A 10,894-nucleotide genomic window follows, 5' to 3' on the forward strand; every position below is an offset into this window, starting at 1 on the left:
CTTTTAAGTTTGTTCTTCGAGGGTGAGCAGCGCTTAGTAACCCACAAACAAAACAGGGGTGCAGCAACAAACATTTATTGCGCAAAGACTGTTATAAAATCAGGGGTGGGGAAAATGTCACTAAAAATGGGAGAACTGTTTCTTAAAATGGCCAATCCTTAAAAGGTTCAAAAATGAACAGTCACAGTCATTCCGTTCCGGGCTCACTGTCCTCTAGCGCCCCCTCTGGAAGCATCAGCAGTCAGGCCCACGCCAACAGGGATCCCCGGTCCGAGTCCGCCGGGGGCTCCCCAACCACCTGGGCCCCCGTGGGCTTCTGTCCATCAGTCCATCCTCCTCAGTCCATTATCTGCCCATTCTCCGTCCATCCACTCTGCAGCTCGAATGGATCTCCCTTGAATATCTAGGGGGAATGGAACCCTCCCCTGGTCCACCATTGGTCTAGGGGGGCCAGCCTGCAGTGGTTCATTAGCCACTGCAGCTGTCAGTCAGGATTCAGTTCCTGCCTTGATAGTGTTCAGCTATCAACTCAAAAACACAGAAAAAGTTACGTTTCAAACAATAACTAAACAAAGCAACAAAAACATGCATGTAAATAAAATGTTTAACACAATAACATAATAAACAAACAATTAAACACAGCCTGGCACTGAGCATGACACAATGACCTCTTTTTCAAGGGAAGCCTGGCCAAGACAGCAGCATAAAAGAAATTACAATTGCAGACACACAAGTCACACAACAAAAACAACAATTACAAGGCATAGAAATCACAACACACAGATAAAATACATTTCAAGGAGGAAGCAACAGGGCTAAGGCTCTGGATTCACATTAAAAACAGAAACAAATACGATATGAAGCTGCTCCAATTTCTCTAACACAAGTTTTCAGAGCTCCAAGATTGATGAGCTCCTTTAGCTTTAGAGTTTTTTGCAGTGCATTCCAGGCAACAGGTGCGTGAATGTGAGGCCCCGCTTTCAGGGTCTGTATTCATACTGAAAATCAAGATCAAGCGAGCTTTGGCCCTTTGCTCCATCTTCACCTAGTTTTCTCCACCGATAGCGGCTCTGGCATCCTGGGACTGTAGGTTGCATAAACAGAACTGGACAAACCCTCTGTGATGTCACTTAAACGTTTCTGAAGAGTTGTTTTGAAGCCATTTTCATCTTGAGCCAGTGGTGGATGGCATGTTTACAGGAACCAGCTTCCTCCAACCCAGGTTACACCAGAAATGGGATGTATGTTGTCAGAGTAACCAAATTACCACAAGTTCTTTATTTTAGCCTTAGATAGTGAGCTGATACATGTTTGAATTATTACATAAGATTGGAGAGAAGATGACAGCAATGTGCTGAAGTGATACTGAAGTGTTCAGCCACTGAAAAAACGGTTTCCTCTGGTGATGGAAGCAATGAGAGGCAAATTAAGCCTTAGCTTGTGAGAATGAGCTGCCATTTGTCCCGAAAGCCCTCACAATCTCATATCATCACTGCTGTATTTACCAGCAGCCATAGATGGCTGGATTTCATCCGAGGGCTAGTTCCTCCTGTGAAAATGCCAACCTTTCTTCATCGCACCTACATGAATAATTCAGCACTGTGAGCTCTATCACAGGCTGTCAGAAATGTCAGCCGGTTGGAAGTACCCTTGGCTGGCCCCGGAGGGCGTTGTCTCTGCACCCTGGGGTTAGGGGCTACCACACAAACACACACCAAATGCCACAGCTTTGTCAGTGCCAGGACTCCCCGGCCCGCTGGACACAGAAGTGCTTAAAATTCAGCAAACACACACAGACCGATCTTTTGCAGGTTTTCCTTTTTTTTCTTTTCTTATCACACATGAAGGAGGCCCCAACAAAGACAGAATGTTTATATTACTATCAGACAAAAGGAGAGACATCTAGGTAATTGCAGAAATAGTATCTACACGTTTTACAGGGTAAAGAAAGCAGAATGGGGAAAGTTCCAAGTGCATCATGGGAGGTCCCCCAGCAGTCTAGGGTCTACTGGGAACTGGTTACATAAGAGAATAGCCTGAAAATAAATGGCTCCATCTAGAGACGTGTCATTGCTGCAGCTCCGAAAACACCATCTATCCACATATACAGTACACATCTATAGTAATTAATATAGATATAGATATATAGTGTTTTCGGAGTCGGATCATTGACAAGTGTCTCCATTACCAGTAACGGCCCTGCAAAAATGGCCTCCAGAAACCTTTACAGAGCCATAGACGCCCCTGTAGTCGGACAGATACTCATTACTCAGCTTAGAGGGACTGCCTGGCAGAGGGGGTCTCTGCTGATCCGGATTTATAAATGACGTTCAGCCCGCTCACAAGAACATGAATCATGTGAACCAGTTCAAACAGAAACATTTTGCTGCCTGCAAGTAAATTTGATGAACATGGAGATTAGAAGAAAAATATGATAGATTGGACCAATGAGTCCATTCAGGCCTTGTTGGTTACACCAATGTACAGTAGGTACTGCTGAGGGTTTTCTGGATATCAATAAAAGTTTTTACAAATATAAAAATAACCTTATGGAAACACATGTGGAGCAACAACTACTGGCTCGAGTACAGAAATCTGCGGAACATCATGACCAGGGTGTCAAGAAGACTCCTTGTTCATGTGAGCAAATATTTAGGATAAATAAGACTTAAAGGAGCTTGAGGCTCCTTTTAAGAAATGAGACTCTCTAGCGCCACCCTTCACGACGGCCGTTGGGGGTACTGCAGCCAACAGTGAAGCCGGCACGGGAGAACGGGGAGAACGTGCATGCAGCGTCATGTGACGTCACATCCGCAGCCCAGCGCGGGAAATTCGGGACCGAATTGCAGCACATTTTGCAGCACACAGCCTGTTGAAGGCAAAGGAGAGATACACTAGAGGAAACATTATTTTGGGTTTGGAACGCTTCATCTGACATTATTACTAGAAAACTTAAAATGTATACAGATTTTTTTCATAAATCTTGCCACAATCCGGCCTCAAACTCCTTTAAACCAGACTAATGCAGTTTATTTAATCCAAATAACATGTTCAGGCCTCTGCATCCACCAGACATGACGCAAAGGTGCAAAGAAAATGCCCTGTTGTTACCATTATCCTCATGTCAAAGTAGGAATATGACATGTGGGCAGCATTTGGCCTGTAGAACATGTGCTATTACCCAAGCCTGGCCAAGAGCGTGAGCTTTGGGGCATGTCTAATTCACATACTGTAGCCCCTGTCAGTTCTGTAAATGGGCTATAAATGCTCAACAGGAGCAGCAAGCTGGGCAGCGCAGTGGTCGAGACAGTCCAGAAGAAGGCAGCGGTGATCAGTCCTAACAAATAGCAGCATCAAGGAGAGGGAACACAAGAAAAAATAACAAGGGATGAAGGAGAAGGTAGAGAGTAGGTGGAACATTAAGGCAGCAGAGGTAACTGGGGCACAAAAGGCTATCACACCTTGGGCCACTCGGTGGTGCAGTGGGTTAAGCAAGCGGCTCATATACTGAGGCTACAGTCCTCCTGCAGCGGTCACTGGTTCGAATCCCGGCCTGCCCACCTTTGCTGCATGTCATCCCCATCCTCTCTCTCTACCCCCTTCCTTTCTGCAACTTGAATATAGGGCAACTAGAGCCACAAAAAATCTTTAAAAAAAAAAAGGCTATAGCACCTAAAGGAGATCAATTTAAGCCTTAGGCCAGCAGAATAAAGAGACAATATCTCTGACCAGAAGAGCACAGTCCTAGGAACTATTCCTAGGAACAGCTAAGATGCTCCAGACTGGTAGAAAGCTTCAGCAGGAAGTGGTCCACGTGGCTTATATATGTAATGAGCCCAGCCCGCATGGTTAAGGTGTTGTTGAACCCTTGGTGAAACAACAGCATTAACTGCAAATTGTGTAAAAAAATAAGTCTCAGGTCTCAGTCTCTGTTGTATTTATTTTCAGGGTAAATTAAAAGGCAGCGAGTAATGTATTAATGATTAACAGCCTCACCGTGCCTCACCGTGCCTCCTTCCCTCTGTGGAATCTGAGGGGTCGCTGTGAATGCAGCGGCCAGGTATCTGCACCCGTCTACGAGTCGATGATGATAAAGGAGTCCAAGAGGCGTTATCTTCAACGGGAGTTCAGGGAGAATCCTGCAAATGTGAAAAGACAATGGCTACGTTTACATGCAGTCAAAATTCGGGTTACGGTCAATATTCTGGTTACTGAAACATCTGTTTACATGCGTGAGCAAACAGGGTTATCCCCGTATACATGGTAATTGTAATCATTTGGGATATCTCGATCAAACCAGCGACACACGGAGATGACGCAATTCCCGTCATTTCCGCTTCTTCTTCTTGTATCCAAATCCAAAACAACAACAATTAAAGCTGCAAGCAGCGATAAACGGGCCCTCGCACCCTTGTTCAATTCAGGCATGCTGCAGTGGAAGCGCTTGTATGACTTGCATGTAGATTCTTCAGGCCTGGACATTTAGCGGATGACACCACCCACGACTCTCTGCAGTATATCAAACAGTTTAAAAGTTATGGCAGAAAGTAGAAACTATCAGATATTGACCAATCAGATGAAGGGTTGCTAATTTGCAGCAATTATGTTCAAAGACTCAAAACTGAGTCCGATGACACCACCCACGAGTCTTTATGTCAAACCATTCAAAAGTAAATGCAGATGAAGGGCGGGCACGCTTTTTGGCATCTATCGTCGCCACGGTAACGCTTTTGACTGAGAAAAGTAATGCGCGTCGTTGCAGGATGGAGACGCACGTTTTGATGTATAACACATCTGGGTGCACGTTAGGGCCGCATTAACTGTCGAAGGAATGGCATAAATTGCGCCAAAATTACACGATTAATTCAAAATGGCCGACTTCCTTTTCGGTTTCAGCCATGGCGCCAAGAGACTTTTCTTTAAGTTGCGACATGATCCAGGTGTGTACCGATTTTCGTGCATGTACGTCAAATCGTAGTGTGGGGCTTGAGGCACAAAGTTTTCAAGGGGGCGCTGTTGAGCCATTTTGCCACGCCCATTAATGCAAACAATGAAATAAAAAATTTTTGCCAGGCCTGGGTTGGCTCAAAAGAAAGAAAGAAAGAAAGAAAGAAAGAAAGAAAGAAAGAAAGAAAGAAAGAAAGAAAGAAAGAAAGAAAGAAAGAAAGAAAGAAAGAAAGAAAGAAAGAAAGAAAGAAAGAAAGAAAGAAAGAAAGAGAGAATTCCTACAGATACAATAGGGCCTTCGCACTGTAAGTGCTCGGGCCCTAATAACAGCAGCACGGCGGATAATAAACAGCCCAGTAGAAGTTGCCTTCTTTTGCGCTTTGGTGCTGGTACTGGTTAGAAAAGGGTTATTGACTGCATGTAAACGTAGTCTACGTGTCACTAAAATATGTTAAACGGTCAATACCAGCATAGAGGGTGATCTAAGATTAATTTATACCATCTTAAACCAAACGTATTGTAGTAGCTTGTGGTAATCATGAAATTAAAATTGTCCATATCAACAAAATTCATGACCAACTGTTCAGTAAAGGTCCTCAATAAACAGTCGGTCGGTTTAGCTTGGCACCTCCAATGTGAGGATTGTGTCCACGTACTGAAACTGCACACAATTACCATGATTAAAAGTTGTTATATCGTGCTCACGAACTAAGACTGGTGATCAACTATTACTTTTATTGGAACATATCTTTTGCAAACTACAAATTAAAAGAGGGATGCTGGGTGTTTGGACAGACTGGTGAGGAGGACTGGATCTGTGGTGGGCACAGAGCTGGACCCTGGAGAAGACTCTGTCCATCCTGGACAACACAAGACATCCTCCACACCAGACGCTGATCAGACAGAGGAGCATGTTGCTCCACAAACAGACACAGGAACTCTTTTGTCCCCCCTGGCCATAAGACTGTACAGCTCCTCACTGGGGGGCCAGGGACGGTCATGATCAACCCACACTCAGATCCCCATCAGAACTGTTTCCACATTGCACAACATCATATTTATTTATTTACTTATTTATTTATTTATTTATTTATTTATTTATTTATTTATTTATTTATTTATTTATTTATTTATTTATTATTTTTAATCTACACTTCACAATTTCTTTGAGGCGCTGCACTATTATGTTATTATGTTACTGACCAAGTTTTTCTGTTTGTCGTTGATACTAACCTGCTTTTTTGGGCATCTATGTAGCTGCTGAATACTTTGAATTTCCCTCGGGATGAATAAAGTATCTAATCTATCTAATCTATCTCTATCCATCTAATGTAATCTAATCTAATCTATCTAAATTCAGAATTTATGGCTCAGAATTATTCCTGTAGCCAGTTGCATCGAGGCCCCATCAGACAGATGGAATCTCGTCGCCTGAGAAATGAAGCCACGTTTCTGAAACCAGCGTTCATCTTGAAGGCCAGTGAAAAGCAGATGTGGTTAAATAAAATGTTGTCGTTTGTATTTAATCCAGTTACAAACGCTCCTAAATGTCACAGCTCTTTCTGAACATGGCCAGACTCCAGATGACCCTGACGAGAAAGAATCTGGGCTTAACTCTTTAAAGCCGCAGCATCTCAAAAAGGTCAGGAGCAGATGTTTCAGGGTGTGAAAATGCCACGTCTGTCACATTTCACTGTGAGGCCACTCCACGAGCAGTCCTCCCTCTGTTCAACCCCAGCCACGCACCGGGGCTTCTTTTTCGCCGCGTTCCTCCTCTTTCTCATCCCCTCGTCCCCACACACGTTTACTGATGGATGAGCTCATTAGCTGCAAATCCCTTTTCAGTCAAAGCGAGACCTCATGTCTGGCTTTCTGGCACTCCGGCATCCATTGTTAAAAGCGATGTACATGGACATGTGAAGCTGAAGAACAGTGAAGAAAAGAAAAAAAAAGAACAAGCGCTTTCGGTTCTAAGGTTTACATATCTGAACTTAATGAATCAGCACCTGGTCAAATCTGGGTCTTAAAACCAGGAAACACAACCTCAGGGGACTACACGTCAGATATTAGATTGCGTCTTATGCAACAATAACTATAAATATAATAATAGTGATCAAAAGGATCATTATTATTCATTATTTTTCCGTCTGATGTCATCGGTGTCTCACCTGCTAGCAACGCTACTTTTTTCAAAAGTGCTTTAGTCCATAGATCATTTATTCAAATGCAGCCCCTTATGTTTTGCAACGTAGCCACTAAAGCAGGGTCCTCAGGGGCTGCTGTCCTGCATGTCTGTGGTGTTTCCCTGCTTCAGCACACTCTGATACACACGACTGTGTCGCCACCAGACTTGTGCAGACCCTGATGACATGCTGATGAGGACCGTTCATTTGAATCAGGAGGTCAGATTTAGTTAAACGTTAGTAAACCCAACCTCAGGTGAGCATCAACATGTGACATACTCGACTGTATGATTATTTAGGCCCAGATGAGCTGCTGTAGCTGGGGACCTTGCACCTCTGCCACAGCCCTGAACGTATCTGTAAGCTGAGTTGACGTGGGCCGCAGCAAATGTGATCGGTCTGGTTGATAGCAGTGCATTTCTATCTACACATTTCCTGCTCCGACGACTTCTTGAACTCAAGTGGGATGAAAACATTGTCTGGAAAAAGTAACTGTTAACATTTATCTGGTCCGAGGAGCCATCCTAATTATTTTCATCATGACACTAAATAATTAGTCTGGTTCCTCTGGAATTGACTTTTATTATCCAGGGGACAGAGTTAAAGGAGCATGAGGCAGGATTGGGGCAGGATTTATGAAATAAATTTGTATACGTTTTAAGTTTTCTAGTAATAATGTCAGATGAAGCGTTCCGAATCAAAAAGAATGAGCCCTCTAGCGTATCTCTATGTTGCCTTGAACAGGCTGTGCTGCAAAATGTGCTGCAATTGTGGGGCCGAATTTCCCGGGCTGTCCGGTGGATGTGACGTCACATGACGCTGCATGCGCGTTCTCCCCGTTCTCCCGTGCCGGCTTCGCTGTTGGCTGCAGTACCCCCGACGGCCGTCGTGGAGAAGGGTGCTGGCGAAGGGTGCTGCGACATAATGAGTCTCATTTCTTAAAAGGAGCCTCATGCTCCTTTAACAGATACAGAAGAAACTGCCTGGGTGCTACTGGACAGGCAACCAGAGGAACAAACCATTTGACGTAGGCAGAGTGACAGCCAGACTAAAGACATCCGCAATAGTCTGTTGTGCAGTCAGAACACTTGTTGCTGGACCGAGGCGTCAAGGGCGGTCGTCTTGAATAGTGTCTTTTGGATGCTTGTGCATGATTCATTGCAGAAGGCTCAGCTCTCCACCCGGTTGTTATTGGTTCCGTACATACTGTACCGGTGACAATAGCTGAGAATGGGCGGGATGCTACCAGCTTCATTGCTGTGTTGCCATGGCAACATAAAGGAAGTAAACAAAAAAAAAGCTCAGCACTGCAGAAAAGACTCCACATCTACAGGTGGTGTAGTGTAATATAGTGTATTTGTAGTTAAAAACAAATATAAAAAGCAAGTTTGTGGCCACAGGCACCGTTTTTATGAGGGAGCATAAATGAAGCTTTGCTCTCGTGGAAATTAAGAGAGGAGAAACTGCATCCAGGTGCTGTAGTCAAACCTGTGGTGGTCAGTTAATCAAATCCACCTGATTACCTGATCAGCTGCTCTATAAAAGCCAAATTAATGGCAGCTCGCTCCTCTGTAGTACTCAGGCGTACGCATTAACCCTTTAAAGCCTGAATGGGATATATTACACAGAAAAAATCATATGTTTGCTATTTTAAGTGTTTATTATATATTGAAATTAAAAACACCCCCACTTCTGTTTTCAATAGTGTCTGAACATCTGTTTTGTATCATAATGAATACATTTACACTTCTTTATATTTCTATATCTGGAGGTGGTGCAGATGTGTCAGGTATCCATGTATCAAACACAAATGCTGTTGGGAGGTTTGGCCGTGTCATGTGTGCGTGCAGGAAACTAGCGCCCAGCACAACCGTAACTGAAAGACAACATTGTTTTGTTTGTTTTGTTTTAACAGCACCGTAGAGGCCTGAATGAAAGCCGCAGATAAATTCAATAGCAGATCAGAAGATGAGATGACTTTGTTTTCTTTCCTTGCTGATTACAGTGCGTGAGTGCTATTTCTCCACCCACGGAGACAGTGGACCGGAAAATGGTCAAATCAATTCAGGAAATACATATCTGAGCGGCCAAATCGTTTTCAAGTCATTCTAGATCATTTGACTCGCATCTGGTTGAGATAACAACGTTTCCACAAATATAATTGATAAGCCCTTCCATTCGAATGTGTCACTTTTGATACAGACCACGTCTCTCTCTTCACTGGTGAGACAGCCTGCTCCGGCATCGGAGCCAGCCTCACAATAACAATGATGAATGCAGTATCCACAGGAACAAACCAGCCATTTGACACTTCATCCTCTTTGATGCATTATCAGCTAATATCCAATGGATTCATGGCTGGCTGTTCGGAATCTCGTGATTCAGTGTGACTGGCCTCTACGGGGACCTCCCATGAGCATAGGTGACCGCAATCATTTCACAAATGGTAATGTCTAACTTCAAATGTGCCTTGTTAGGGCGTGGAGGCTTTGGGGAATCAGAGACAGGATCCGTGTTACTGATTAGAAAAATTGACTTCAAAACTATCTCTAAGATCCTCTCCAAATCAAATAACTCTTAAGTTATTTCAGAGTAAACGGGCACCTGTGTGTGCATTTCCCATCGTTTGACTGCAAGTCCGAGACATCTTTTTTCATCTGAGTGAGAAATTGTCATTTTGCGACACACTTGATGTCCTTGAGCTTACTGCATGTTGAAAGGACACGAAGTGATGGGTCTGGGTGAGACTCATCTGTGAAGGCTGTGGAAAGTGTGGAGTAAACTGATGCCGGAGAGATGGAAGCCCTGCCATGAAATGAAAAAGATGACAGACACAGACAGATATAAAAATATCACCACAGAGAAGGGTATTAGCAGTTCAAGGGAGGAAAACGGAGCGACCATTGAGACTCTCTCCTATTAGCTGCCAGATGGGATGGGATACATCAGATATCCGGTCGCAAAAAGAGATCAGCCGAGAGGAAAAAAGACTGTTAGTTCCTTCAGAAGATTTCTTTTTTGGGGAGGGAGGGTGGGGGGATATACTGGTAGAGATCTTTGAAGTTAATCCTGATTCAAAACATCAAAATGACTTGGTGATGTGTTTACAGGGGTTGGGAGAGTCGGCTGACGCAATCCATTCTGGAGTCTCCCCATTTCCTTTATACTCGCAAACTGCTGAAGTCTTGCTGATTCTGGATGATAATAATTGAAATACCGTTGCTATGTGCGTTTGTGCAACATTAATGGTTGCTAGTTTGATTTTTCCACTAATTAAAGTCTTTCACAAGCTTTGCTTTGTCACCATGTTATCTCGTCTCAACTCTCCTCACGGTCCATCTGTTCCCTCGTTCTGCTGCAACCTCCAGATCTGGACTCTGTGACTACATCCAGTCCACAATTTTGAGGACCATTCGGTTCGTTGGGATTTAAAAGGCATTTGTAATATTTCATAGTGTTGAGGTCTAGAGAAGGAGTTTGGACGTGTCCCTCGGGGACTCCTGTGGGGTGGCTTTACCGGACCCCTTTGTACAGACTGTCCGGTCCCAGTACATCCAGAGTTTGGTCCACATTGTCTTCAGTCAGTGAAATTAGTTTCTGGTGAGGGTTGGAGTCCGCGAAAGCTGATGATTCTGTTCAAAAATTTTACGGTCAGAATTTCTAGGTGTAATCAGAGAATGGAGGTGGTCTGGTTTCAATGATGCCAGAATTGTGTCTCTGCTTTTTGCAGATCATGTGGTCTGTATCAAAAGTGGCCTGGAAAT

Source organism: Cololabis saira, chromosome 9 (assembly GCF_033807715.1).
Source record: "Cololabis saira isolate AMF1-May2022 chromosome 9, fColSai1.1, whole genome shotgun sequence".
NCBI lineage: Eukaryota > Metazoa > Chordata > Actinopteri > Beloniformes > Belonidae > Cololabis > Cololabis saira.